Source organism: Rhinoderma darwinii, chromosome 3 (genome assembly GCF_050947455.1).
Source record: "Rhinoderma darwinii isolate aRhiDar2 chromosome 3, aRhiDar2.hap1, whole genome shotgun sequence".
Lineage (NCBI taxonomy): Eukaryota > Metazoa > Chordata > Amphibia > Anura > Rhinodermatidae > Rhinoderma > Rhinoderma darwinii.
In genome coordinates, this window is record NC_134689.1 from 169418599 (window position 1) to 169445881 (window position 27283).

The 27283-nt window shown below is 41.1% G+C and overlaps 1 pseudogene; it reads right to left on the bottom strand.

Moving 5' to 3' along the window:
• Window positions 1-18969: 18969 nt before the first annotated feature.
• LOC142750395 (adenylosuccinate lyase pseudogene) lies at window positions 18970-26877 on the bottom strand (annotated as a pseudogene).
• Between the last annotated feature and the right edge of the window lie 406 nt (window positions 26878-27283).

Here is a 27283-nt window from a genome sequence, read left to right on the forward strand (position 1 = left end):
AAAAAGTTCATAAAAGTTAATCAATAAATAATATGTACCTCAAAATGGTGCTAATAAAAAATACAACTTGTCCCGCAAAAAACAAGACCTTATACAGCTATGTCGACGCAAAAAGAAAAAATGTATAGTTCTTGGAATGCGACGAAAATGTAAAAAATGGCTTGGTCATTAAGGTTTAAAATAGGCTGGTCATTAAGGGGTTAAAAGTTTTAAAAAAAAAATGTTCCCCCTAAAGTAATGTAACAAAAATAAAAAAAGTTAACAAAATTGGTTTTGCTGCGTCTGTAAAAGTCTGAACTATTACAATATGGCGTTATTTAATGTGTATGGGGAACGTCGTAAAAAATGTAAACCGACAAAATCGCTGTTTTTTGGTCAACTTAGCTCTAAACATTTTTGTTTATAAAAAGTGATCAAAAAGTTCTACGTACAAAACAATGGTATCGATAAAAACTACAGCTAGTCTCGCAAAAAATAAGCCCTCACACCACTCAATCGGGGAAAAAATAAAAAAGTTATGGCTCTCAGAATGCGGCAACACAAAACATTTTTTTTTAACAAAAACTTTATTACCAATAAAAGTAGTGAAATATTTTAAAAAAATATATATAAATTTGGTATCACCGTAATCGTATTGAGCCACAGAATAAAGATAAGTTGCCGCACAGTGAAAGCTGTAGAAACGAAACCCAAAAAACTATTGGGGAATTGCAGTTTTTCCCAACTTCAGCTAGCAAATAATTTTTTTTCAGTTTCCCAGTACATTATATGGAACTATAAATGGTACCAAAATAAACTAAAACTCCTCCCGCAAAAAATAAGCCCTGACACCACTCTATTGATGGAAAACGAAAAAAGTTATGGCTCTTGGAATGCGGGAAGTGAAAAATGAAAATAAAAAATAAAAAAATGGCTCAGTCCTGAAGGGGTTAAAAATGAATTTCTGCAAAAAAACAAAATAAATAATGAAATTTGTAAATTTCACCTCTACTTTGCTTTAAATCTTGTGAAACGCCTAAAGGTTTAAGGGCGGGTTCACACATGGCGGAATTGCACTTAAATTCCGCTGCGGACACTCCGCAGCGTTAATCCGCAGCGGAGCCGTTTCTACATTGACTTTCACTTTAATTTAGCAGTGTTCGTTTACACGATGCGTACAATTCCGCTGCGGAGCATAGGCTGCGGAGCGGAATTTGGTGTCCGCAGCATGCTCTGTCTGTTGCGGAGCAGTGGCGGACTCATGGCGGAATTTCTCCATTGACTTCAATGGAGATTCAAAGTTCCGCAATGAAGTCCGCAGCTGTCATGCACATGTCATGTGTGCTGCGGATGCGTCTTGCTTTTTTTACTTGACACTTCTTCATTCTGGCTGGACCTATGTATTTCTAGGTCTACAGCCAGACTGAGGAAGTCAATGGGGCTCCCGTAATGACGGGAGCGTTGCTAGGAGACGTCAGTAAATAGTCACTGTCCAGGGTGCTGAAAGAGTTACGCGATCGGCAGTAACTGTTTCTGCACCCGGGACAGTGACTACCGATCCCAATATACATGTATCTGTAAAAAAAAATGAAGTTCGTACTTACCGAGAACTTCCTGTTTCTGTCTCCAGTCCGGCCTCCCAGGATGACGTTTCAGTGTAAGTGACGGCTGCAGCCAATCACAGGCCAAGCACAGGCTGCAGCGGTCACATGGACTGGCGCGTCATCCAGGGAGGTCGGGCTGGATGCCGAAGGAGGGACGCGTCATAAAGACAACGGGCGGTAAGTATGAATTTCTTTTACTTTCACTAGGGAAAGTGCTGTCCCTTCTCTCTATCCTGCACTGATAGGGAGAAGGGAAGCACTTTTCCCGCAGTCCGCAGCAGCTAGTCCGCATCAATTTTCTGCACATTTTGTGCAGATCCGCAGCCGTAATCCGCAACCCGGATTAGGTGCGGCATTGATGCGGACAGTTGCGGAGGAATTCCGCCATGTGTGGTCATGCCCTAAGAAACTTTCTAAATACTGTTTTGAATACATTGAGGGGTGTAGTTTTTAAAATGGGGTGATTTATGGGAGATTTCTAATATATAGGGCCCTTAAAACCCACTTCAGATTTGAACTGGTCCATGAAAAAATAGCCATTTGAAATTTTCTTGAAAATGTGAGAAATTGCTGCTAAAGTTCTAAACCTTGTAACGTACTAGAAAAATAAAAGGACGTTCAAAAAACAATGCAAACATAAAGTAGACACATGAGAAATGAAAACTAGTAACTATTTTTACTGTGGTATTACTATCGGTTTTACAAGAAGATACATTTAAATTTAGAAAAATGCTAGTTTTAGCTAATTTCCTCAAAATTTTGGTGTTTCTCACAAATAAATATTGAATTTATCGACTAAATTGTTTCACTAACATAAAGTCCAATATGTCATGAGAAAACAATCTTAGGATCGCTTGGATACGTAAGAGCATTCCAAAATTATCACCACATAAATTGACACATAGAACAAGAAAAAGTGTGATCCAGCGCTGAAGGGTGGTTTAAAAGGAATCAATGTTCCCAATTTTATTAGCAAACAAAAGAATAAAATGTAGAGACGCAGTAGCGAGGTGGTTTATAAAGTCAATTGCCTACGCGTTTCAGACATGTCCTTAATCATGGCTTGTAGTCAGTTGCAGTGCAGGTCTCGTGGGTATATATCCAGTTAATGTGGCTGGGGCGGTATAGTACTAGAAAACACCTGTGATTGCTGAAAGTGCATATGGGGAGGTAAAACTTTAGGGTCTAAATTTATCTCGATGTCTCAGATATGTAAAAGAAATTATACATGCAAAAATTTACGCTATTATAAAGACAAAAGACAAAATCTATGTATATGATCAGACAAATGGAAAGTCTGGAAAAAATCCCAGACTGGTCGATCATATCAAATAACGGCCTATGTTGATCGGGTGCAAAACGCGCACGAAGACGCACACTGCAATACATAAAAGTTAAAAATGATTTCAAGAGGCTCTGTCACCATACTATAAGTGGCCTATCTTGTACATAATATGATCGGCGCTGTAATGTAGATTACAGCAGTGTTTTTTTATTTAGAAAAACAATCATTTCTGACTGAGTTATTACCTATTTTAGCTTTATGCTAATGAGTTTCTTAATGCCCAACTGGGCGTGTATTACTTTTTGACCAAGTGGGCGTTGTGGAGGGAAGTGTATGACGCTGACCAATCAGCATCATACACTTCTCTCCATTCATTTACACAGCAGATAGTGATCTTACTAGAACACGTTATGTGTAACGTCTATGGCCATGGCCCGTCGTTCTGACTTACCCCTCGACGGCCGTGGCCATGGACATCTGACTTGTGTGCAGCATCATCCTCCTGTGAGGCGCCGGCACTCACTTTCGGATTCCGAGACTGTCTCCGGGGGGCGTGCGCACACGTGCGTGCATGGTCTTAAAGGGCCAGTGTGCGCATATTGCAGGAAGTCTGCAATCTAGCCCAGGATGCTCTGGGCTATAAAAGGGGCTCTGCCCTCTTGTTCCCTGCCAGAGCGTTGTTTGTTTCCCGAAGTTTGTCGTGTTAATGGTCTCCTAGTGTCTTCCAGTTTCCCAGTGTACCCTGTTCCCGTTTCCATGCTATCCTGTTCTAGTTTCCATGCTATCCTGTTCTAGTGCCATGCTGAGCTGTTGCCGTACTGTGCTGTGTTCCACGCCTGTTCTGCTGCGCCACACCTGACGTCTACCCGCCGCCTGGTCCCAGACGTGTCTGCCTTGCTATTGTCTACGTTGCCTCAGGTATCCTCTCTGAACTATTGACTCTTGTACTCTACCTGTTTGGACAGCTGCCATCCCGCTACGCGGTACGGCCCAGTGGGTCCACGCCCCGCATCGTGACAATATGCAGCCACATACACACAAATTAACGCTACTCAAGTGTCCTGACAGTGAATATACATTAGCTCCAGCCAGGGCGGGATGTGTATTCAGAATCCTGATACTTCTGTAGTGTTTGTGGTTGATTTACAGGACAGCAGTCGTAGTCTCGCTGTAAATCACAGTTTACAGCGTAATCTCGCGAGACTACGCCTGCTCTGCTGTAAATCTAAAATAAAAGCTACAGAAGTATCAGTATTCTGAATACACATCCCGTCCTGGCTGGAGGTAATGTATATTCACTGTCAGGACACTTGAGTAAAGTTAATGTGTGTGTATGTGGCTGCACATAGTGATCTAGTAAGAACACTATCTGCTGTGTAAAAGAATTGGGAGAAGTGTATGATGCTGATTGGTCAGCGTCATACACTTCACTCCACAACACCCACTTAGTCAATAGTAAAACACGCCCAGTTGGGCATTAAGAAACTAATTAGCATAAAGCTAATATAGGTCATAACTCCGTCAAAAATGATCGTTTTTCTAAATAAAAAACAATGCTGTAATCTACATTACAGCGCCGGTCACATTATGTAGAAGATAGGCCACTTATAATGTGGTGACAGAGCCTCTTTAAGTGATAGAAGACAAAAATTAAAAAAAGAGATAAATATAGTGTCTTCCCAATACAGGAAAGTTGAACAAAGTACAATAATTAACAGACATATTAAAAAGCAAACCATAGAAATGGATGAAAACATTAGTTGGAACGTATATTGAATAATATGAACATTGATATTAGTATGATCACCATATTAATAATATATACATTATTTTGCATTTGAAAAATATGATTGGTGTACTAAAACGGTATAGTATGAAATCCATGGTCGGAATATCAGGACGATTGTTGGATATAATCTAGTTTGAGCCTGAAACGATGCAAACCTGTACAATATATAAGTCCAAGTATGAAATCTTTGAAGCACACAACTAAAATTATTGCCTGGTTCTCGAGCAGTATTTCTCATACTGCAATGTCTTGTATCCAATATAGATGTTATTTTGCATGTGAGAAGTTTAATTATTCTGCAAAAACGGTATGTTATACATATTCACATGAAATTTGTAACAGATAGCAGGACAATAAATATTTCCAGATATAATATATATTCAGTGTAGGCTTGGATTGGTGTAAATTTGTGTACTACAAAATTCCTAAAGTAAAGAGTTTGAAGATCACAACTATTCTTCCTGTCTGATTCTAGGCCTGTATTGGTATTACGGTAACGGAGAGATTGGAGGCACAGAACAAATATTAAGAGCAGTATAGAAAAAACATGAATGCTGCCGAGCACTTGATAAAAGAGAGACAGAAAAGTTGCACTCCCGAAGTGATCTCATTTAATAGTGGAACATAAGCTCTCTTCTGAGATTGAGGCCCAATGGGAATCTTGTTTTTAAATTATAGATCCAAAAGGCCTCCCTGTCCAATAACATATGTTTTAAATTGCCACCTCTAATCGAACCTTTGATTTTCTCTATTGCATTAAATGTTTTAAATGAATTAACACATCTATTTTGACATGTAACAAAATGTCTCGCCGCATTCGAAATGTTAGTAATGGCTGGATTCCTAATATATCCTAGATGCTCCCGGATTCTAACTTTGAATTTTCTGGTTGTACAACCGACATATTTTAGATTGCATATAGTGCATTCAATAATTTAAATGACTAGCGCACTATTGCAGTTAATTCAAGTTTTTATAGGAAAATTAATTTCCCCACTGGGATCATAAAATTCCTTCGTTGTTTTCGTAAATGAACAAATCTTACATGGGTGAGAGCCACACTTGTAGAAACCAGAATGCTGTAACCACGTTGTTTTAGCTTTGTATGACGTGAAGAGGGAGGGGGAAAGCATGTTACCCAAAGTGGGCGCTCTGCGTGACACTACATGACATCCCTGTTTTAAAATTATTTCCAATTTGTCGTCTTCAAACAGAATGGGAATATACTTGTACACCATATCTCTAATTGCATTAAATTGATTGCTATATTGAAGGACCAATGTAGGTTTATCTGGACTTAAAGAGGCTCTGTCACCAGATTTTGCAACTCCTATCTGCTATTGCAGCAGATAGGCGCTGCAATGTAGATTACAGTAACGTTTTTATTTTTAAAAAAACGAGCACTTTTGGCCAAGTTATGACGATTTTTGTATTTATGCAAATGAGGCTTGCAAAAGTCCAAGTGGGCGTGTTTAAAGTAAAAGTCCAACTGGGCGTGTATTATGTGCGTACATCGGGGCGTTTTTACTACTTTTACTAGCTGGGCGTTCTGACGAGAAGTATCATCCACCTATCTTCAGAACGCCCAGCTTCTGGCAGTGCAGACACACAGCGTGTTCTCGAGAGATCACGCTGTGACGTCACTCACAGGTCCTGCATCGTGTCGGACGAGCGAGGACACATCGGCACCAGAGGCTACAGTTGATTCTGCAGCAGCATCAGTGTTTTCAGGTAAGTCGATGTAGCTACTTACCTGCAAACGCTGATGCTGCTGCAGAATCAACTCTAGCCTCTGGTGCCGATGTGGCCGACACGTTGCAGGACCTGGGGCAGGAAGTGAGTGACGTCACAGATCTGCACTGCCAGAAGCTGGGCGTTCTGAAGAGAAGTGGATGATACTTCTCGTCAGAACGCCCAGCTAGTAAAAGTAGTAAAAACGCCCCGATGTACGCACATAATACGCGCCCAGTTGGACTTTTACTTTAAACACGCCCACTTGGACTTTTGCAAGCCTCATTTGCATAAATACAAAAATGGTCATAACGTGGCCAAAAATGCTCGTTTTTTAAAAATAAAAACGTTACTGTAATCTACATTGCAGCGCCTATCTGCTGCAATAGCAGATAGGGTTTGCAAACTCTGGTGACAGAGCCTCTTCAAAAGTATGGAATATTTTTTTGTTGTTATTATTAAAGAGTAAGTCATCTCTAGTTTTAAGCCTCACTATTGATTTGGCTCTGTCAAGCGTCCAGTGCTTATAGCCCCTATTGGTCAATCTGTGACAAATTTTAGTTTGTTCATTAACAAAGCCCTGATCTAGGCTGCAGTTCCTACTAGCTCTGGTAATTTCACCTATTGGTATTGAGGAGATTGTATGTTTGGGGTGGCTACTTTTAGCATGTAAGAGGGTATTGCCCGATATGGGTTTGCAAAATGTTTCTGAACAAATCCTTTCTCCTGCTGTGACTGTTAGCATCAAATCCAAAAAGTTGATTGTATGAGGATGAAGAACGTGTGTAAATTCAAGGTTACAATCATTGTCGTTGAGATAGGCCAAGAAATCAGGTATGGCAGACACATCACCCTCCCATATCAATAGCAGGTCATCGATGTATCTGCCATACCAATGGATGTTGCATGAAAATGGATTATTTGTTGAAAAAATAGTATACTCCTCCTACCAGGCCATGACCAAGTTGGCCATCGATGGCGAAAACTTGGCCCCCATTGACACCCCTCTTTGTTGTAAAAAGTAAAGGCCATCGAATTGGAAATAGTTGTGAGTCATAAGAAAAATCAAAACCTCTACAACAAATGATTGCAATTCATGGTCACATGAGCTGTATTTTAGAAGGTGATGTTCTAAAGCTTTAATAGCTACTTCATGGGGTATACTGGTGTACAATGACACCATGTCACAACTAAGCCAGGCTTGATTATGGCCCCATACTTTGTTATGGAGGATGCATAAGACATCTCTGGTGTCCCTAAGGTGACTGGGGACCCCAAGAACTAAAGGTTGGAGAAGCGAATCCAGCCTCTCCGACAACCTCTCAGTGAGAGATCCGATACCGGAAACGATGGGACGCATGGGTGGGGGATTTTTGCCTTTATGTGTTTTGGGTAGGGCATGTAGGATCGGGGTGACAGGGTATTCTATCAGTAGATAATCATACAGCTTTTTATAAATTGTGCCCTCCCCCAGACCTGGATCAAGTATACTTTTTAAATTTTTTTGAAAAATATCAGTCGGATTACAATCCAACCTCCAATATGTTTCTGTATCCGACAGCAAACCCAAAATCTGTGTTTTGTACATATCAGTGTCCATAACTGTTACACTCCCCCCCCCTTATCTGCCATTCGAATGACAATATCTGGGTTATCCCGTAAGGATTTCACTGCAGCATTATGAGTGGCTGATAAATTATGCTTGTTTTTTTCCCTTTTGCTGGCATCATGAATTTTATGCAGCTCCCTCTCCATCAAAAGTTAAAATTTGTCCATGGATTCAGTCCTGGACTGTATGGGATAGTAACTTGAATTTGGGGTAGAAAATGTATTAGCCCGACTAGTCCGTGGACACTGTTCCCCCACAACTGGATCTTCCAAGCATAATAAAGCCGTTTGCTCTTGAAACATTAACGATCGAAAAACATTAATTCCTGTTTCCATCACATCTGATTCTGTATGGATTTCAGTTGAATTGATGTCTGGTAATGACAGAAAATGCCTTGTGATCGTCAAATTGCGAATTAATTTGTTTATATCCACGAGGGTGTTGAAGATGTCAAGGTCCCGGTTAGGAACAAAATTGAGACCAAGTAATGACTTACATCTGCTCTGGGGTAAGAGACACAGATGACAAATTGATAATGTCCATATCTTACTTTAATGTCTCTGGTTCCTTAATCGGCGGGGTTGTTCCACATCCGTTGGTCTTATGCTTCCTACCCCCTCTCTTCCCCCGTTTTTTGGAGGATTGCGGTTGCCACTAGATTCTTGACTGGAAGTTCGTGGGCCTCTTGGTGTGTCCATATCAGACCCTCCCTCCGCACCATCTGTTGTGTCTTGCTCAGTGGAGATGAAACTGACCCTATTGGGACATGCATTGTGTTTGCCATATCTCCTGCGATTTTTCAAGATAGGTACGACGAGCATTATCCCTTTTGTTCCAATTGCACACATCATTGTTAGTATAGTCCTGGATGTCACGTTGAAGTTTGGATTTTTTGACCTCCGCTATAGATTTCTCTAATTGTTCAACATATTTGGAGGTTCTCTCTTCAAGAGTGTGATATTCAGGTGAGCTGGGGGATTTTTTTTCTATTTCCTCTTTTAACTTATTTATATCAGTCTGTAGCTCAACAAGTTTCAATTCCTCATGTCTGGTAATAAGACTCATTAGATTAAGCGAGCATTCTGACAGAAGTGCATTCCAATCACTTCTAAATTCTTCAGAGTAATTGAATGTAGGGATTTTTCTTATATGTAAGCCTCTAGGAACCATCTTTTTAGAGATATAATTGCGGAGCGTCGTCAAATCCCACCAGACCCTGGCTTCATGGGCTGATAATTTTTCTAGCTCTCGGAATTGGTTTTGTAGGGTTACATTATAATTCTCGGTTTTATCAATGTTGCCAAAAACAAAAGCTGCCATCTCTGCTCTTGAACGCTGTGGTTCTTGTCACATCATGGACTTCAAGTCAGTTCCCTACCATAAAAATAGACAAAAATACTTTGAGATCAATTTTTCTTTATATAAAAGAAACAACCTCGATGCTAACGCCACTGTCGGGCAAATAGCTATAATCTATATATGCCCGAATAATGTACTGGACAATTTGTGGCACGGAGGATATAGCCGTATAAATAGAAGAAAAGCTACGGCGTCTATACATTTTATTCTTTTGTTTGTTAATAAAATTGGGAACATTGATTCCTTTTAAACCACCCTTCAACGCTGGATTGCACTTTTTCATGTTCTATGTTATCCACAGTGAGCCGTCGTGGAGATCCGAGCGATTTCTAAACAGGAGATGCAGGATTGGTGAGCTGGAGGTTTCCTCCCTTTTCTTATAAATTGGCACATGTCAGATTTGAAAAATAATGCTCTGTCAGGAAGGTTAAATGTGGCCGCAGAGGGAAGGGGTGAAGTAAAGGCATAAAGGGACGGTAGGATTATAAACAAACAACAGTTACAACGATGAGTGAGGCAGTAAACATGCTGTGATTTTTTTAGGAAACAGATAAAATGTCAAATGCAATAATTATAATGTATGCAAGTTTGTTTTTTAAGTCCACATAGCTTACCTGTCACTAACCCTGTATAACTGACATGCATAACTGCCAAGACACTTTGACAATATGACACTTTGACAGAGATGACTTCTGCCCTCATGCCACCCCTGCACGAGTGCCTTCTCCTTATGCTACAACAAAATTTATAGGGGAGTAGTAATAATAATAATAATAATAATCTTTATTTATATAGCGCCAACATATTACGCAGCACTTTACAATTTAGAGGGGACATGAAACAAACAATATCAGACATTACAGTAGATGCTCAGATCTAGGCCAAATTAAGCTCGTTCAGCTATTAACCCCTTAGTGACCACCAATATACCTTTTCACGGCGGTCATTAACCCCTTCACGACCACCCCACGTAGATTAACGGGTTGCAAAGCTGGTCGTTGTGCCTGCAGCCCGTTAATCCACGTGTGCTCCTAACAGAGCACACAGACGCTCCCCGCAGCCCGGCATCTCCCAGTACAGGCTGCTACTAGCAGCCTTAGTACTGGGGGAAAACATTGGGTCGGATCACAGCGGTGATCCGAACCGATTAACCCATTAATTGCGGCAGTCATTTAAGTTGTTATAGCAACATCGGCACCCCGCTACACGATTGCGGGGGCCGATTGTTGCGGGGGGCGATTGCTATGGCAACCGGAAGCCTAACAAAGGCTTCCTATCTGCCATTACGTTAGCCGATTAGGCCCCGCCCGGAGGCGGAGCCTGATCGGCTTGCTGTCAGTGAACAACTGACAGTTCTAATACATTGCACTACATGGGTAGTGCAATGTATTAGAACATCAAACAAACAGTTGGACCTTCAAGTCCCCTAGTGGGACTAAAGAAAAGTGTAAAAAAAAGTGTAAAAAAAGTAAAAATAAAAGTTGTAAAAATACAATAAAAGTTTCAAATAATAACACAAAACACAATCGCCCTTTTTCCTTTATCAAGTCATTTATTATTGAAAAAAAAAATAAAGCCATACATATTTGGTATTGCTGTGACCGTAACGACCTTAACTATAAAAATATTATGTTATTTATTTCGCACAGTGAACGCCGTAAAAAATAAAATAAAAAAAATACTGACATAATTGATATTTTCTGGTCACTTTGTCTTCCAAAAATTGAAATAAAAAGTGATCAAAAAGTCGCATGTACCCAAAAATGGTACCTATAAAAACTATAACTCGTCTCGCTAAAAATAAGCCCTCATACAGCTCCGTCAACGAAAAAATTAAAACCGTTATGGCTCTCACAACATGGCGACAGAAAAAATCCATTCTCTTTACAAAAGTTATTTTATTGTGCAAAAAGTTGTAAAACATAAAAAAGTTCTATAAATTAGGAATCACCGGAATCGGACTGACCCGCAGAATAAAGCTAACATGTAATTTATAACGCGTGGGGAACGCTGTATAAAAAGAATTTAAAAAATAATGTCAGAATTGCTGTTTTTTGGTCACATTACCTCCCAAAAAAAAAGGATAACATGTGATCAAAAAGTTGCATGTACCCCAAAATGGTACCAATAAAAACTACAGCTCGTCCCGCAAAAAAAACAGCCCTCATACCACTACGTCTATGAAAAAATAAAATTAGTTAAGGCTCCAATAAGCCAGGAAATAAAAATATGCAGATGTGCCGGCCCGAGGGGAACATTTCTTCTGTTTCAAGTGGCGAATTATCAAGGCCCCTAAAATTAGGGAACCAGGAAGGGGAGGGCCCAAACATATCTGCTGGAAGCAACGGTGCCCGTATTATACCAGGAAAACACTTCTCAGCAAAATTCCTCAAACTGCAAAGGTGCGGAGTGTGGACCAAAAGGGGGATAAGAAAGGACAGTTTATCAGTGCGACACCGGCCTGTGCAGAAAGGATTGTGTCACAGCGTAACACACATCTATGGATTATTTTATTGTTTTTGTTTACCCCACTATACCACCTGACTATGCCCCTTATATACTCCGCCCGGCTTACATGTACCCGCACATTATAAACGGAAACACCAGTAAGACTCAATACAAAACTACTACAAGCAAAATCCACGCTCCAAAAGCCAAATGGCGCTACCTCCCTTCTGAACCCTACAGTGTGCCCAAACAGCAGTTTACTTCCACATATATGGCATCGCCATACCCGTGAGAACCCTTTTAACAATTTTTGGGGTGTGTGTCTCCAGTGGCACAAGCTGGGCGCCACATATTGGCATATCTATAGAAAAAATCCCATTTTCACTCTGCAACATCGAGTGCACACCAATTTCTGCCAATCACCTGTGGTGTTAATATGCTTACTACACCCCTAAGTGAATACCTTGAGGGGTGTAGTTTCCAAAATGGGGTCACTTCTGGGGGGGATCCACTGTTTTGGTCCCACAGGGACTTTGCAAATGCGACATAGCGCCCAGAAACCAATCCAGCAAAATCTGTACTCCAAAAGCCAAATGGCGCTCCTTCCCTTCTGAGCCCTACTCTGTGCCAAAACAGCCGTTTATGACCACATATGTGGTATTGCCGTACACAGGAGAAGTTGCTTTACAAGTGTTGTGGTGCTTTTTTTCATTTATTTGTTGAGAAAATGAAACATTTTCAGCTAAAACTACGTCTTATTGAAGAAAAAGGATTTTTTTTTTAATTTTCACTGCCCAATTCTAATAAAATCTATGAAACACCTGTGGGGTCAAAATGCTCACTACACCCCTAGATGAATTCCTCAAGGGGTGTAGTTTTGTGAATGGAATCACTTTTGGGGAGTTTCCACTGTTCTGACACCTTAGGAGCTTTGCAAAAGTGACATGGTGTCAAGAAACCAATCCAGCAAAATCTGTGCTCCAAAAGCCAAATGGCGCTCCTTCTCTTCTGATCCTTGCCGTGTGCCCAAACAGCAGTTTATGACCACAAATGGGGTATTTCCGTACTCCAGAGAAGTTGCTTTATAAATGTTGTTTTTTTTTATTCCTTTATTTGTTGAGAAAATTAAAAATTTTGAGCTAAAGCTATGTCTTATTGGAAAAAAAGGATTTTTTTTATCTTCACTGCCCAATTCTAATAAAATATATGAAACCCCTATGGGTTCAAAATGCTCACTACACCCCTAGATGGATTCTTCAAGGGGTGTAGTTTCCTAAATGGAGTCACTTTTTTGGTGTTTTCACTGTTTTGGTCTCTTAGGGGCTTTGCAAATGCGACGTGGTCTCCGCAAACCATTCCTGCTAAATTTGAGCTGCAAAAGCCAAATGGCGCTCTTTCCCTTCTAAGCCCTGCCGTGTGTCCAAACAACCGTTTATTACCACATGTGGGGTATTGTTTTACTCGGGAGAAATTGCTTTACAAATGTAGTGGTGCATTTTCTCCTTTTAGTCCTTGTGGAAATTAGAAAAAAATTAGCTAAACCTACATTTTCTTTGAAAGAATGTAGATTTTCATTTTCACTGCCTACTTCCAATAATTTCTCCAAAAAACCTGTGAGGTCAAAATGCTCACTCTACCCCTAGATAATTTCCTCAAGGGGTATAGTTTCCGAAATGGGGTCACTTTTGGTTATTTCCACTGTTTTGGCGCTGCAAGAGCCTTTCAGACCCGACATGGTGCCTAAAATATTTTCTAATAAAGGAGGCCCCAAAATCCTCTAGGTGTTCCTTTGTTTCTGAGGCCTGTGCTGCAGTCAATAAGTGCACTAGGGCCACATGTGTGGTATTTCTAAAAACTGCAGAATGTGGGCAATAGATATTGAGTTGCGTTTCTCTGGTAAAACTTTCTGTGTTACAAAAAAAATAGATGAAAAATTAATTTCTGCAAAAAAAAAAAGAAATTTGAAAATTTCACATCTACTTTGCCTTAATTCCTGTGAAACATCTAAAGGGTTAAGAAACTTTCTAAATGCTGTTTTGAATACTTTGAGGGGTGAAGTTTTTAAAATGGGGTGACTTATCGAGGGTTTCTAATATATAAGGCCCTAAAATCCACTTCTAAAGTAGACATATGGGTGATGTTAATTAGCAACAATTTTGTGTGGTATTACCATCTGTCTTACAAGCAGATACATATAAATTTAGAAAAATGCTAATTTTTGCAATTTTTCGCAAAATTTTTGGTGTTTTTCACAATTAAATACTTAATGTTTCGAGTAAATTTTGACAGTAACATAAAGTCCAATGTGTCACGAGAAAACAATCTCAGAATCGCTTGGATAGGTAAAAGCATTCCGAAGTTATTACCAATAAAGTGAAACATGTCAGATTTGAAAAAATTGGCTGCGTCCTGAAGGCCAAAACAGGCTGTGTCCTGAAGGGGTTATGGGGCCTCATGCTAGGTCGTCGCCTTTTCACGGCGGCCCAGTCTAAGTCCTGCACCGGTGTCCCGTGCAGGGTGGAGCGAGTGCTCGGCTGTCTGATTACAACCGGGCTCCTGCTCCAATGGCCGCGATCAATGTTCACTTAGATCGCGGCTGTTTAACCCGTTAAATGCCGCGGTCAATAGCGACCGCGGCATTTAACTTGTTTACAGAGGGAGGGAGGGAGCTCTGTCATCCATCGGCAGCCCGCAAATGCAATCGCGGGCCTCCGATGGGGTGTCATTGCACATGGGGGCCTGATAAAAGCCCCCAGGTCTGCCCTGGGCATATGCCTATTAGGACGCGCCAGAGGCACATCCTAATAGATTGCCGGTCAGTTTACACTGACAGGCAATAATGCTTTGCTATACTAAAGTATTACGAAAGTATTATAGCAGCGATCTAAAGATTGCATAATAAAGTCCCCTAGTGGGTCTAAAAAAATAAGTAAGTAATGTGAATTAAAAATTATTAATAAAAATTACAGTAACAAGTATATGGTATCGCCGCGACCGTAATGACCCAAACAATAAAGTTAATATGTAATTTAAACCGCAAGGTGAACACCGTAAAAAAAAACTAAAAAAACAATGGCGAAATTGCTATTTTTTTCCATTGCCCCCCAAAAAGTCATAATAAAAGTTAATCAATAAGTCCCATGTACCCCACAACAGTACCAATCAAAACAAAATCTTGTCCCGCAAAAAACAAGCCCTCATATATAAAAAATTACGGCTCTTGGAAAGCAACGATGCAAAAACAAATAATTTTAGTTCAAAAGCGTTTTTATTGTGCAAAAGTCGTAAAACATAAAAAAAACTCTACATATGTGGTATCGTCGTAATCGTACTGACCCATAGAATAAAGGTTACATGTTATTTACGCTGCACAGTGAACGGCGTGAATTTAAAACGCATAGAATTTTGTCAGAATTTCAGGGTTTTTTCGTATTCCCCCCAAAAAAAGTTAATAAACGTTAATCAAAAAGTTATATGCACCCCAAAACGGTGGCATTAAAAAGTACAACTAATCCCGCAAAAAACGAGTCCTCATACAGCTAAGTCGACGGAAAAATAAAAAAAGTTTTAGCTCTTTGAATGCGACTATAGAAAAAAAAAAATTGCTTGGTCATTAGGGCCTAACAAAGGCTGGTCACTAACGGGTTAATCAAATAAACTAGACACATGAGAGGAAAAAGCTATGCAGAGAGAAACAAACAAACTAGCTGGTCTGGAGGGATCATAAAACTTAATGAGGATCAAACACTTTGACAAAAGTTACAGAGATAACATTAGAATATATAGGAAGACAGGAAAACGTACCATAAAATAAAACTTTCAGCGTTGGAAATGAAGGTTCAGCAAAGAAATAGTTAAAGAGGCTCTGTCACCACATTATAAGTGCCCTATCTCCTAAATAATCTGATTGGCGCTGTAATGTGGATAACAACAGTCGTTTTTATTTTGAAAAACAATCATTTTTTAGCAAGTTATGCACAATTCTAGATTTATGCTAATTAGTTTCTTAATAGACAACTGGGCGTGTTTTTACCTTTTTACCATCTGGGCGTTGTAAAGAAAAGTGTATGACGCTGACCAATCAGCATCATACACTTATCTTCATTCATTTTTAGCAGTACTCGCAGCACAGCGTGATCTCACGAGATCATGCTGTGCTGTCACCTACACCCACAGTAACTTTACCGAAGTGTCTTGAGAGTGAAAAGACATTGCCTCCAGGCAGGATGCGATGTCTATTCACATTCCCGACACATCGGTAAAGTTTCTGTGGGAATTACTCACACAGCACAGCGTGATCTCGCGAGATCACACTGTGCTGTCATTCATAGCGTGATCTCGCAAGATCACGCTGTGCTGTAATTAAGTCCCACAGAAACTTTACCGAAGTGTCGGGAGTGTGAATAGACATCGCATCCTGGCTGGAGGCAATGTCTATTCACTCTCAAGACACTTCAGTAAAGTTAATGTGGGAGTATTGACAGCACAGCGTGATCTTGCGGGATCACGCTGTGCTGTGAAAGAAGCTGGGCTGGAATGATAAGAAGTGTATGACGCTGATTGGTCAGCATCATACACTTCTCTTTACAACGCCCAGGTGTCTATTAAACTAATTAGCATAAATCTAAAATTGTTAATAACGTGCTAAAAAAATGATCATTTTTCAAAATAAAAACCACTGTTATCTACATTACAGCGCCGATCAGATTATGTAGGAGATAGGGCGCTTATAATCTGGTGAAAAGAGCCTCTTTAATGGCAGGATTGGAATTGATTATGTACCTGTATGAAGAGAAGAGAGATGGATGTTAGATCTGTGCCATGTATAACTGCCACAATATTTTCAACATACGGGAATTTCCATTTTTAGTTGGCTACGCTATTGTTTCTGCCAAAAACACAACAGAAACTTTATAGAACTTAATCAAACAAAAAATAACTGCCATGTTAAGCCTGCAGCCTATAAGGCGCTGGGAGTCTCGCAGACGTAGTCACATCATGCTGATCTGCACATGTGTCTTGCCGTAGAGGTAGTGTAGCGATCTGTCTGTTGCGGGAACGGGGAAAGGTAAGTACAATCTTTTTTTTTTATAAGGAGCTGTGGGGGAGGGGGCCTGTGTATCGCTATATACAAGGGGAGGCGGGGGGCCTGTGTATCGCTATATACAAGGGGAGGCGGGGGGGCTGTGTAGCACTATATACAAGGGCAGGAGTGGGGCTGTGTAGCGCTACATACAAGGGGAGGAGTGGGGCTGTGTAGCGCTACATGCAAGGGGAGGAGTGGGGCTGTGTAGCGCTATATACAAGGGTAGGAGTGGGCTGGGTAGCGCTATATACAGGGGGGAATTGCTGTGTAACACTATATACACAAGGGGAGGAGGGGGCTGTGTAGCACTATATACACAAGGAGAGGGGGGCTGTGTAACGCTATATACGGAGGGAATTGCTGTGTAACACTATATACACAAGGGGAGGAGGGGGCTGTGCAGCACTATATACACAAGGGGAGGGGGGCTGTGTAACGCTATATACGGAGGGAATTGCTGTGTAACACTATATACACAAGGGGAGGAGGGGGCTGTGCAGCACTATATACACAAGGGGAGGGGGGCTGTGTAACGCTATATATAGGTGGGGGAAATTGCTGTGTAACACTTTATACACAAGGGGAGGAGGGGGGCTGTGTAGCACTATATACAAGGGGAGGGGGGCTGTGTAACACTATATACAAGGGGAGAGGGGGCTGTGTAGCCCTATATACAAGGAGAGAGGGGGCTGTGCAGCACTATATACAAGGGGAGAGGGTTGGGCTGTGTAGCACTATATACAAGGGGAGAGGGTTGGGCTGTGTAGCACTATATACAAAGGGAGACTTGCTGTGTAGCACTATATACAGGGGGGATTGCTGTGTGGCACTATATACAAGGGGGCTGTGTGGCACTATATATACAAGGGGGCTGTGTGGCAGTACAGGGGGCTGTGTGGCACTATCTACAGGGGTCTCTGTGGCACCATCTACAGGGGGCTGTGTGGCACCATCTACAGGGGGGCGGTGTGACACTATCTACACGGGGGTCTATGTGGCACTATCTACAGGGGGGTCTGTGTGGCAGTATCTAGAGGGGGGACTGTGTGGCAGCATCTATACGGGAGTCTGTGTGGCAGCATCTACAGTGGGGTCTGTGTGGCAGTATCTACAGGGGGTTCTGTGTGGCACTATCTACAGGGCGGGTCTGTGTGGCACTATCTACAGGGGGGTCTGTGTGGCACTATCTACAGGGGTGTCTGTGTGATGCTATCTACGGGGGGGCTGTGTGGCGCTATCTACAATGGGGGTTGGTGGGGCTATCTACAGGGGGGCTGTGTGGCACTATCTACAGGATGGGCTGTGTGGCGCTATCTACAGGGGGGCTGTGTGGCGCTATCTACAGGGGCTGTGTGGTGCTATCTACAGGGGGCCGAGTGTGATGCTATCTACAGGGGGTGACGCTATCTACATGGAAATGTGTGGCAGTATCTACAGGGGGGTCTGTGTGGAGCTATCTACGGGGGGGCTGTGTGGTGCTATCTACAATGGGGGTTGGTGGGGATATCTACAGGGGGGCTGTGTGGCACTATCTACAGGGCAGGCTGTGTGGCGCTATCTACAGGGGGGCTGTGTGGCGCTATCTACAGGGGGGCTGTATGGCGCTATCTACAGGGGGGCTGTTTGGCGTTATCTACAGGGGGTTTGTGTGGCGCTATCTACAGGGAGCTGCGTGTGATGCTATCTACAGGAGGGAAGACGCTATCTACAGGGGTCTGTGTGGCAGTATCTACAGGGGGGTTGTTTGGCGCTATCTACAGGGGGGCTATGTGGCGCTATCTACAGGGGGTCTGTGTGGCGCTATCTACAGCGGGCTGAGTGTGATGCTATCTATAGGGGGTGACGCTATCTACAGGTGTAAAAGTGCCTGACTAATAGATGAAACAATATTTAGCCTATAGCCATTTGTTCTTCTTTCATGCGGTTTACATGCTTACATGAGGCCTTAGTGATGCAATCAAGTAGATTGAGAAAATTCTCAAGAACAACAGAAAAAAATTTTTTCTCAAGGTTTAATATCAAGGAAGTTGCAACACAGTACATACAATAGTGAACATTTTCTAAGAGAGCGGCGGGCAGTGCAGTTGAAAAAACAGAATTTCCAAAAAGATCACTCAAATTTTATGATTTATAAACTTTTCATCTTGGCATGTATTAAGGGTCCAGCACAATCTTCACTTCCATTTTATTCTGGTAGGGGGTCAGTAATGGAATTGCCTCTTCTTTCAAAAACTTTACCACCTGTTGGGGAGAGCTACCAGTAAAAGATTTTGGGTCCAGCAGTTGTTCTAGTTGTCCATTAATGGGAGCAAAATAGGGATCAGATCGAATTCTGCAGATCAGGTCATTGCCTCCACCTTCTTGTTTTACTACAGCAGCAGCTTGTTGAGAAAGCACCCTGAAACGTTCATGGCAGTCCTGCCTATTCCCTCCATTTCTCACCTTCACCATAATTACATTCTCTGTGGTCATGAATGGAAGCTCACGGTGGATTCGCCTTTTTGATCACTTTAGGATAAACCATAAGCCCTTCAGAGACATTTTGCAGAGTGCTGAGTACAATATCTGCTGTTAGAAAACAGTGGAGCCTGACCGCGCAGCAGATGGATGCTTGCTGAGAGCTCCTGAAAACTCACCTCTGTAAACTGCACTTCTACCGATGGTGACTGTCTAAATTATGGTCAGGACGCACAAAGACAGAAGCAGGGAGACCCCAGGCTCACCTAAAGCCCACGGACCTCAAGGAGATCTCGCTAAACTGTGGAAAACTAGGTCAGTAACTTCTTCCTCTGCTTCTGCTAAAATGGCTAAGATGGCGCCGGCTCCCCGTGCTGTGTCGGAAGAGGACTCAGACTGGAGTGAAGAGGAGGACGACAGGAGAGAACTGGGAGCTGCTGGTGGGGCCCCGATTACCCGATCTTTTCTCAAAAAAGCTTTGACTCAAGCTATGACTCCCCTCATTAAGGAGATAGCAGATATGCGAGCTGATATTAAACACATTGGTAACAGAGTTGAAAACCTGGAAGTGGCACAGAGCATGACGCTGCATTACTCTAAGGCTCTGGGGGATAAGACAGCATTGCATCAGCAATATTTAAACAATGCTTTTCTTCTTCTGGAAGATCAAGAAAATAGGAGTCGCAGAAAGAATATACGTTTTAAAGGTGTATCTGAATCTTGTGCCCCTGATTTTTTTAGATCAATGGCGCAAGTGGTCTTTACAGGGCTATTAGGGGAAGAACGGACCTCCCAAGTGATTATAGAACGGGTTCATAGAGCATTACGTCCGAAACCAAAACAAGGTGAACCCCCACGGGATGTGATCTGCGGGTTGCTCAGTTATGTTGATACAGCTGCAATTTTGGCTTCAGCGAGAGATAAACCTCCGATCGTGTACGAGGGATGTACTGTAAAACTTTTTCAAGATTTGGCATCTTCTACGCTGATGAAAAGGAGGAAGATGAAACCTCTGCTGGACCTGCTGCAGTCTAAAGGAATGTCTTATCGCTGGCTGTTCCCGTTTGGTTTAGCCGTTTTAAAGGATGGGTCTCAAATCACCATACGAGTACCGATTGAGGTCCCCTCATGGATGCCATTGGAAGATATGGGCACATTACCGCCGTTGCCTGACTCTGAGAACTGGCATCATGTCGCTGGCAGAGGTAAATCGCCTAGAGCCAAAAGAGGGTCGAGTTTATTGCATTTGCCATGACAGGCTTTTCTCTGTAGAGGCGCTGTTTCTGCTTTTTCTGTTTTCGTTTTTTTTTTTTTTTTTGCTTTAAAAAGAAGCCTATGTATTTCTTTGTGTTGTTTCTGACCTTTCTTGGCAAGAGCATTTAGACCTGTAATGTCAATATAGGTTATGTTATTCAATAAGTTCTGGCTTATAAAGTTTTCAGTTATTGCATGATTATTTTTTTGTACATGATTTGGGAGGACCTTTGGGTTACTCCTTGTGGCAGGGAGGGGACACAGGGGTCTTCATTATATTTTTGTGCTTAACAATAATCTGAATTTAAGCTTATTCAGTCATCAAAATACTCTTGCGTTAATTCTTTTTGGTGGAAGTGTTGGGTTGTGTTTACATTGTGATTTTTTGTCCGATCAGGATTTTTGTTTCTTCTTCCCTCCCCTATCATTCTCTCCTTCTTAATCTTACCATTCTAGGTTGGTTGTAGGATTGAATGTATTTTGGAGAGGTTTCCCCTTGTATTATCATGGGGAACCCCTTTTGTAGATATTATATTTACTTTGTCATTTTTATTATTTTTTATGTTTTAATTTCTTTTTCACAAGATACATCAGGAAGAAGGATTTTTTCTAGGATATATTTTATATATGACTCCTAATCAGATCTTGACACTATTAAAGATCTCCTCTTTTAATGTGAATGGATTGAATAACCCCTCTAAACGCAGTCAGATTATTTCCCTTTTAAGGAAGGGAAAAATCAGATGTGGTCTTCTTTCAGGAGACACATTTTCGAATAGGTCATGTCCCTTATCTCTCTCATTCTCAATTTCCGATGTGGTTCCATAGCTGCACCCCAAGGTCGGCATCAAAAGGGGTTAGTATTGCTATTCATAAAAATCTTCCTTTTCAACATCTAGATACTCTCATAGATGCAGATGGTAGATATGTCTTTGTTAAAGCCAGGATTGCGAATACTTTAGTCACATTGGGAAATTTGTACACACCTAATAAAGGGCAGGCAGGATGGTTGCGTTCCACATTACAAGCTTTATCACTTTTTCAAGAAGGAATATTGATAGTAGGAGGGGATCTTAACGTAACCTTAGATCCGCTTTTAGATTCTACTTCTAAGAAGTCAGCTTTATCTTATAGAGCTTTGTCCCATATTAAAAAGTCTCTTTCTGACCTTCATTTGGTAGACTATTGGAGGACACAAAACCCAGATGTCCGAGATTTTTCATTTTATTCCTCTGTGCATTCCTCCTGGCAGAGATTAGATTATATTTTCGTACAAGAAAATTCCCTCCCGTTAGTTACCGGGGCCTCTATTGGTCAAGTTACATTATCAGACCATGCCCCTGTTGTCTTGGAATGTCAACTTACCTCTATGCCGTGTCGTGAATTTACATGGAGATTAAATGAAACTTTAATTGATGACGACAAGAGATTATCAGATATTTCTTCTAGATTGCAGATGTTTTTTACAGAAAATATTACGCCGGATGTATCCTTCCCATATGTTTGGGAAACACATAAGGCGGTGATAAGGGTATGTTCACACGTAGTCAACAAAAACGTCTGAAAATCCAGAGCTGTTTTCAAGGGAAAACAGACCCTGCTTTTCAGACGTTTTTTTACCCACTCGCATTTTTCGCGGCGTTTTTCGCGCCGTTTTCGCGGCGTTTTTTACGTCCGTTTTTGGAGCTGTTTTCATTGGAGTCTATGAGAAAACAGCTCCAAAAACGTCCAAAGAAGTGTCCTGCACTTCTTTTGACGAGGCTGTATTTTTACGCGTCGTCGTTTGACAGCTGTCAAACGACGATGCGTAAATAACAGGTCGTCTGCACAGTACGTCGGCAAACCCATTCAAATGAATGGGCAGATGTTTGCCGACGTATTGGAGCCGTATTTTCAGACGTAAAACGAGGCATAATACGCCTCGTATACGTCTGAAATTTGGCCGTGTGAACATACCCTTAGAGGTGAGCTTATAGCTTTGGGATCACGTCTTAAAAAATTGAGAATGGGAGAGATTTCCTCCCTTTTAAAACAGATTTCGAAGCTGGAACATGTACATAAGGCCACCATGGCTAGAGAGACTCAAGGGGAACTTTCTATATTAAGGAATAAATTAAAAGATGTCCTTAATATTAGCTCTGCTAAAACTTACATGCGCTGTCGTCAACGTTTTTTTATGCACGGAAATAAAGGTAGTAAATTAATGACATCGTTACTCAAAAAGCAGGTTACCAAATCCTTTATACCTCAGATCACTACTTCTCGGGGTATAAATGTTACATCTACACCTGATATTGCGGACGTTTTTAGAACATATTATTCCTCTCTGTATAATCTAACCAGTGATGTCCCTCTTCACTCGTCTCCTGACACTTCTAAACGGGTAGATAATTTTTTCTCTAGGATGAACTTACCACAACTTAGTTCCGAGCAAAAAGAATCTCTCGTTCTGCCCATTACCTCGTCTGAAATCTTGGCCACTCTTAAATCTATCCCTAATGGTAAAAGCCCTGGCCCTGATGGGTTTCCTATAATTTATTATAAGAAGTTGTTGGATCCCCTCCTTCCTCATCTAGTTACTCTTTTTAATGGTTTGTTGAAGGGGGACTCTCCCCCCCCCCCCCACAGGCTTTATTAGCTCATATTACCCTTCTTCCGAAAGAAGGAAAATATATGTCCCTATGTAGCAGTTATAGGCCGATCTCATTATTAAATACAGATATTAAGCTTTGGGCCAAGATACTGGCGAGACGGATGGGTATCATTCTCCCATATATTATTCATCGAGAGCAAACAGGATTTGTGGGGGGGCGTGAGGGGAAGGACAATTCTGTCAACATTTTACATATAATTAGACACGCTCACGTGAAAAAGGTACCATTGGTACTTCTTAGTACTGATGCTGAAAAAGCGTTTGATAGGGTTAGCTGGTCATATATGGTAAAAACCTTAGAGCATTTTGGATTTCCGACTCATTATGTGAAAGCAATGTTGTCACTCTACTCGGACCCTACCGCAAGGGTGATGGTGAATGGTTCTCTATCGTCCACGTTTAAAATCTCTAACGGGACAAGACAAGGGTGTCCCCTATCACCCTCTCTTTTTATAATAGTTATGGAAACATTAATCCAAAGTATAAGGGAGACATCGCAAATTTGTGGCGTCACTATAGAGGGAAAAACCTATAAAATGGCCGCTTTTGCAGATGATCTGTTAGTCCTGATTTCGAACCCCTTTCAGGCTTTTTCAAGTCTTATTTCTATTTTTGAAGAATTTGGCCAGATGTCAAATTTTAAAATAAACTATTCAAAATCTGAAGTATTAAATATTTCCCTGAATCAAACATCGGTAGACATTTTAAAACGTACTTCACCATTTAAATGGGCTGAATACAAAATTAAGTATTTAGGGGTTTGGCTGGCAAAGGATACAAAAGGTCTATTTGCTCATAATTACATTCCTTTATTGAACTCCTTGAAATCCCTACTAAAGACCTATGATATACCTATGCTTTCATGGATGGGACGTAAAAATGTTTTGAAAACTTATATCATGCCAATGCAATGATATTATATTTGATGAATATGGTACCCATCAAACTGCCTTTATCATATTTTACAACAGTTCGGCGTATGTTCTATCAATATTTATGGGCGCATAAGAAACCTAGAATTGCACATCATACTCTAATTAGATCTAAGAGGTTGGGAGGGATAGGATTGCCAGATGTTTATACTTATTATATTGCTCTTCATCTGGGCAGGTGGCTGGACTTGGTTAGATCTCCTCCCAAGACGTTAGCAATTGAACTTGAACTCGCCCTGTTGGGTGCTGACCGCCTACATATGTTGTGGACGGAGTCACCGAACAGCGCTTCATTAGGAAAAATATCAAACATTACTTGGAACACTATTACGGTATGGCGTAAAATAAATGCCCAACTCCATTTGTCACCCTCTCCATCCCCCTTAGCACCTGCAGCGATAATTCCATATGTGTTGGAAAGTTCGTTTAAAGACCCTTTCAATATTTGGAAAGACCTATGGACCACTCCGTGGACAAGTTTATTAGTGGATCGAAAGTTGCCAGCCGAGCATGAATGGAGTGAGTTTTTGGGAGGGAGACGGTTAGGTATAGCTCATCTATTTTATCTCTCCGTAACTTGTGCGAGCTTTCTTTCTAAAGTCCCTTTTTTAAGGGATATTTCGTGGTTTGAAACCTATGTTATGTTACCAAGACCTATTCCGAAATTATTATCTTCCTTATATAATAAAATAATATCTCTCCAACATCCTGAAGTGCCATTATATTTGAGACAGTGGGAAGCAGAGCTAGATACCACCTTCTCAGATACAGATCTCAAAGCTTTAGGGAAAAACGCACATGGTTTCTTGCGATGTATTAAAATGCAAGAGAGCTCCTTTAAACTAATTGCTAGATGGTATAGAACACCTGAAATATTATATAGATTAAATTTGATAGAAAATGATCTGTGTTGGAGATGTCAAGCAAATACAGGGTCCATGTCCCATATTTGGTGGACGTGCTCCAAAATTCGTAAGTTTTGGTCAGAAGTAGAAGGGTGTTTGAGAGATATTGGATTGGTTTCTTCTCCATTACTAATTACAGAGGTGTTGCTGTCTCTACCTTCTCAGACATATCGCCCCTCTAAAACCAATTTGGTAACACATTTGTTGAGCGTCGCACGAGCTTTGATTCCTCTTCATTGACTAGATAGCAAACCCCCGGGATTACAAGAATGGCTGGAGAAGGTTCAAGACATATATAGATTGGAAGAAATCTCTAGTTGGCATACACATACACATTCTCTATTCCTTAATATATGGGCTCCTTGGCGTAGTTGGAAGCAATCACAAGGTGAAAACAATGTAGGGGAGACTCTTCCCAGTTAGTCTTATTTTTCTATTAAGGGTCCAACACCGATTATTTACAGTTTTTTGGTTTTTTACTGTTTCTTTTTTGGGCTTTATGTACATTTGAATTTTCTTTGACGGGAGAGCAACTTAAATCTCAGAAAATTAAATCAGGGGAGTACTATTAGCCTATATATCTGTTGATTAGATGTCAGGTATTTATTTAAATAAATATATAGCTATGTATTTACTATTGTACATGATGTATCATGAAATGTTTTCTTTTTCATTGCTTTATTATTATTTTATTATTTTATATATATTCTTATTTTCATTTCATTTTTTATTATTTACTTTCTATGTCCATGTTGTCATTATTAACTCGATGTATTGAATAAGCTCTCTGACAAGCTAGACTTGATTACATGTAACATTATCTTTTGAAAAATAAACAAATAAAGAATTTAAAAAAAAAGAAAACCTTCTGCCACGCAAACACGTCTATTGGCACCGTCATCCAGTGTGTGTTCAAACCACTGCACAGAGGCAGTCTGCAGTGGATCCATAATAAGTATCATGAGGTGACGGGCCAGGCTGCAGCAATGCTTAAATCGCATGGGATTTCTTTTGTAGGGCATCGCACTGGATCCAATTTGCTTCTTCTCAAATGGCTCCATTAAGTTCCTTCAAGTTGGCCAGCAAACGAATATCAGGCCAGGACAGACAACGCTTTTACATCCACCGTACGACTACAGGTTTGTCCAGTTACTATTTTAAATCCTGCCAAACTGGTCACCAGTCTGTATAACTCTTCCACCTTGTCATAGTCTTTATCAAATAGCTGCAAAAAGCTGACCTGTGTTCCAGTTCTGCCCTTAACCCTTTGAAATCGGAGTTCATTTCTGACTTGCTCTAGATTAAGCAGACCCATGAATAGGTCTTGAAGCCAGAGACAAGCACATTTTCCTACAGTGGCCAGCTGAGCTGGTTGATAGTGGGCAAATCCTAATGTTGGAAGGTTAGCTTATTTTTCTGCAATGTGGCTTATGACCCAAGGAAGCTGTGGAAGCAGTAGATCAAAACCGTCCCATAGAACAATAAGGTCTGTATTATCCTCTACATAACAGGAAGTGGCTTCTAGGTGAATTATGGGTGCTGCTTGGTGACAACAGTGAGCAAATGTATGCACATGCTCAATGACATCATGCTGTAAACGCTTCTACACTTCAGGTGCCATTTTGAAGTTTATGTTCTCCAGGTTGGCCTCCAACTCTTGGATCTGCTCCTCTGAATTTGGCAGCACCAGGTTCTGCTGGGCCTACGCCAGATTCAACCAGAGCCGCCTCCAGGTCTGGATATGCTTGATGTCACTGAAGTTGAAGGCCATTTCACAGCTGGCATATCAGTATACCAGAGTTGACTGGTACCGCTGGGTACACTTAGGAACCAATTGTAAAAAATATGTATAAAATATAACATTGGATCGTCGACACAATGTTTGTACAGTAGGATTTGGCTGGTCGATTTGTGGTCGGATTGAATAAAGATTTCTTCAAATGCTCCTACATAAATATTTGTAAAACTGGGTGCAAAGCATGTCCCCCATTGTGGTCCCTTTAGTCTGCCAGTAGAGCTGAGATTCCAAGGTGAAGATGTTGTGCTTGAGTATAAATTCTATACTTTCGGTGGTAAGTGTTTTTTGCCATCTATGGGTGGAGTTGTCTTTTTCGAGTCTGGATGTAATGATTTCAATTCCAAGATTGTGAGAAATGTTGGATTAAAGGGATGTGATGTCCAGAGTAGACTAT